The following is a 4,602-nucleotide window of genomic DNA, read 5'->3' as shown; positions in this document are numbered from 1 at the left end:
TTATGACCCAAAAGTACAGTGGATTGAACCTTGAGGATTACAGTGGGGGCAATCTGATTAAGTAAAATATGAGTGTTTATGTGGAAATACCCGCCGAACAAGATGGCGTTCTAACGTGTCAGTGATAGAGCCTTGATAAACAACGAGCAATAATAACTCAAACATTAGGGGATCAGTTTCATGACATTTTACATTCATGCATACACATCTAGTTAAGAGATTTTGATTCATTCCAATCATAACATCCTAATCACTAGGCATAAATAGGCCCATGAAATGGATTCTACAGGTCATGTTCCTTAGAGAATAGATCGGTGAAACCACAAATCCTATACCACTGATGTTGCACTAGAATGGATTGAAGAAGATGGCGAATCTTATCTCCTTGAAGTTGCAGTGGAGCAAATTAAAGCCAATAGTCCTATCTCTCTGAGGTTGCAGTGGAGTGGATTAAAGTTACAAGTCTTATCTCCCTAAAGTTGTAGTGGAGCAGACTGAAGAAAGCAAGTATTATTCCCCCGAAGTTGCAGTTGGGAACACTAAAGATGGCAAATCTTATCTTCCTGAAGTTGCAGTGGAGCAGATTAAAGCCAATAATCCTATCTTCCTGAGGTTACAGTGGAGCGGATTAAAGTTACAAGTCTTATTGAAGAAAGCGAGTCTTATCCCCCTGAATTTGCAGCGGGGCAAACTGAAGATAGCGAATCTCATTTTCCTGAAGCTGCAGTGGAACAGATTAAAGCTATAAATCACAGATCTTACCTCTCTGAACTTACAGTGGGGCAGACTGAAGATAGCGGATCTCATTTTCCTGAAGCTGCAGTGGAACAGATTAAAGCTATAAATCACAGATCTTATCTCTCTGAAGTTGCAGTAGAGTAGATCATGGCAAATCTTATCTTCTTGAAGTTACAGTGGACCAGATTAAAGCCAATAATCCTATCTCCCTGAAGTTGTAGTGGAGCGGATTAAAGTGAAGTCTTATCTCCCTAAAGTTGCAGTGGAGCAGACTGAAGATAGCAAATCTCATTTCCCTGAAGATTGCAGTGGAATAGATCAAAGCTATAAATCATGAGATCTTATCTCTCTGAAGTTCCAATAGAGTAGATCACATCAAACCTTATCTCCCTGAAGTTGCAGTGGAGCAGGTTGAAAATACCGATCTTATCTCCCTAAAGCTACAGTGGAGCAGATTGAAGCTACTAATCCTATCTCTCTGAAGTTGTAGTAGAGCGGATTAAAATGATGAATCCTACACCTTTGAAGTTGCAGTAGGTCGGTTTAAATCCCCATGACAAGTCTTATCTTCCTGAAGTTACATCAAAGCAGACTCAAAACAGCAGAACTTCTCTTCCTGTACTGGCAGTGAAGCACATCGAAAACACCAGCCTTGCCTCTTTGAGTTTGTAGTGGAATAGGTTGAAGATTGTAGATCCTGTCTCCCTAAGCAATAGTGGAGCAGATCAAAGACGGCGAATCTTATTTTCCCAAGGTAGTAGGGAAGCAGATTTAAGCCACCAGTCCTATCTCCTTGAGCAGCAGTGGAGTAGGTTGAAGATTATAGATCCTATCTCCCTAAGCAGTAGTGGAGCAGATCAAAGACGGTGAATCTTATCTTTCGAAGATAGTAGGAAGCGGATTTAAGCCACCAGTTCTATCTCCCTGAGCAGTAGTAGAGTAGGTTGAAAATTGTATATCATGTCTCCCTAAGCAGTAGTGGAGTAGATCAAAGACGGTGAGTCTTATCTTCCCAAGGTAGTAGGGAAGCAGATTTAAGCCACCAGCCTTATCTCCCTAAAGTTGCAGTGGAGCAGGTTGAAATTACCAATTCCTACATCCTTAAAGTTCCAGCGAAGAAGATCGAAGCTAGAAATCTCTTCTCCCTGAAATCACATTAGAGCAGATAGAAACACTAATTCCTATGCCCCTAAAAATGCAGTGGGATGGAATGAGACATTTTGAAGAAGACCACACTCAAAGAAGTTAGAACCCGACAAGACAGAGCAAAATTGGCCCTTTTATAGTCTTTGCTCCATTCTCGTTACACGACAATGAGCAAAGAGGGGCAGCTGTAATAGGCCAATTTAGCCTGGGCTCACAAAAAAATATACCCAAAATAATAAAACAAAGTCCAAGTCCAGTCCAAAATTATATGATTTGGCCCGATCGGAATGACCTATTACTTGAAAAGGTTGAAGGTCCATCTACAAGCTTGACGCGTATGGAAACATAATCTGCAAGGATATGCAATCTTAGATATGATATGCAATCTTAGAAGATATGATTTTGTAATCTTAGAGATTTAATTTGTAGATACCCTTTAATCTTAGCCGTTGATGTAATTGATCTGTACAGTTGGATTTGGGGAGGCTCAACTATAAATAGAGGCCTCTCCTTTCATTGTAAAAACACTTGAGTTTGGACCAATAATAATTCTTAAGAGCATTCACTCAAATTTCTCCCTCTCTTGCGTTATTATTTTATGTGGCTTGTTCTTATTTTGTTCTTCGTTCATTTTCTTTTCTTTTTAAGTTGTTTTCATTTGAGTTGGATTTTGGTGGAGGAATTTCGTTGAATCTTCATATTGTGAGAGTTAGGTTGACTTAAACTTTTTTTAACCTTTTATATTTATCCATTTAATTGTTTAATCATTAATTATTCTTTTACTTTTATTCGTTTATTTATGCATCAACTTTCTTATTTACATATTGTTCATTCATTTAACCATTCTTATCATTCTTTTATTTTCTTCCATTAATTATATACTTTATTTGTTTTTAATATTATGTCACACATGTTGTTTATAAAAACTCGTGTTATAAATCATCCATTTTAAATTGTTTGATTATTTGCTTTAATTTTTTTCCATATATTATCAATTGCAAATTTTTTTTATACTATCTAATTTATATACCATTTATTTTTAAGATGCTTTGTGTATAACTTGTTCTAAATTCCTTATTAAACAATATTTATTTTTAAACTCATTTATATATTATTACTTTATATATTACTTATTTTCCTTTTTTATATATTATTTATTCCAAACTTATACATATATTACCTACTTTTTTATATATAATTTATTTATTGATTTGTATATTGTTGATTTCAAATTTATTTTTCCCTTATTATTCATTTTCAAATTCATTATTTTTAGATTTGTTTACAGTTTCTTTTGCCTTATATTTATTTTATTTTATACTCTTCGTTTACATTTTACATTTTTTTTAAATTCATTTTCAAATTCATGTTTTATAAATTGTTTATTTGTATTTTCATATTGCCATTTTTTTATCAAAGTTTTTACACATCGTTTTAATATTGCGTCAATTTTCCCCAATTTTAAAAAAAGAAAACTTTTAAAAATAAGGCAATATTCGGTACTTTGGAGCTTTGACAAAATCGTGCCTTAACTTACTGGGTTTTGAGTTTTTTGATCCAACTTACCGAATATCCTTTTTAAAATTTAATGCATGAGACAAGCTTAGTTTCGAGGGTTAAAATATCGTATCCTAACTTACTAGATATGACATCTTATTACCTCGGGACAAGGAGGTCTTAACATCAAATTCGATTTATTTAGGTTTTTAAAGAGGATCGTATTTTAAAATCTTTTCAAATTTTTGACATTAGGACGTTAATTAATCAATTAGGTACCAATTTTTGGGCGTTACGAGGGTGCTAATCCTTCCTCGTGCATAATTGACTCTCGAGCTCGTTTTCTCGAATTTTGTAGACCAAAATCATTAATTTCAAGGTGACCCGATCACACCTTGAAAAAAGATTGGTGGCGACTCCATTTTCATTTTAAAAGTCGACCCCATTTTTCAAAATAAAAATGGTTTCGACAAATAAATTTATAAGTCGCTTCGAGTGTTTTATTATTCAGAGTTCCACTGGCTGTTGAGTCGATTAGTTTCCTAGTTGAGGGATTCAAACCATTATAGAAAGTTTGAACTTGTATCCATAGAGGTAACCCATGGTGAGGGCAGCTTCTCAATAAGTCCTTATACCTCTCCCATGCATCATATAAAATCTCTAAGTCGATCTAACTGAAGGAAGAGATATCATTCCTCAACTTGGCTGTCTTAGCCGGTGGGAAGCACTTTAGAAGGAATTTTGCGGTCATTTGAACCCATGTAGTAATGGAACCTCATGGTAAAGAGTTCAACCACTACTTAGCTTTGTTCCTCAACGAGAAAGGAAATAGTTGTAGGCAAATGGCGTCGTCAGTGACGCCATTAATCTTGAACATATCACAGATTTCCAGAAAATTGGCCAAATGAGTATTTGGATCTTCGTCTTGCAAACCATTGAACTAAACAAACTGTTGTATCATCTGAATAGTGTTCAGCTTCAATTCGAAATTATTCGCAACAATAGTGGGTCGAACAATACTTGATTCAACCCCAGTTAGAGTGGGTTTGGCATAATCGTACATAACAGTCGGAACAGGATTTGGATTTGCAAGATTTACAGCAACTGTAGGAGGTAGCTGATTATTCTGATTATCACACATCTCCTCAGTAATAATAATGCCTTCTTGTCCGTCTACTATATTCTGTCGACTTTGTCTTGCTTCTCTACGATTTCTACGAG

The 4,602-nt window shown here is 35.4% G+C and overlaps 1 non-coding gene across 1 annotated transcript; it reads left to right on the top strand.

Moving 5' to 3' along the window:
* The first annotated feature begins 3,977 nt into the window (after positions 1-3,977).
* On the top strand, positions 3,978-4,084 carry LOC121220508 (small nucleolar RNA R71). The gene has a single exon (XR_005917714.1). It is a non-coding gene; the product is annotated as a small nucleolar RNA R71 (small nucleolar RNA).
* The last annotated feature ends 518 nt before the right edge of the window (positions 4,085-4,602 follow it).

The sequence above is a fragment of the Gossypium hirsutum genome, chromosome D08 (assembly GCF_007990345.1).
Source record: "Gossypium hirsutum isolate 1008001.06 chromosome D08, Gossypium_hirsutum_v2.1, whole genome shotgun sequence".
Lineage (NCBI taxonomy): Eukaryota > Viridiplantae > Streptophyta > Magnoliopsida > Malvales > Malvaceae > Gossypium > Gossypium hirsutum.
The sequence above is the reverse complement of the archived record's forward strand: the minus strand, read 5'-3'. Positions and strand labels throughout refer to the sequence as shown.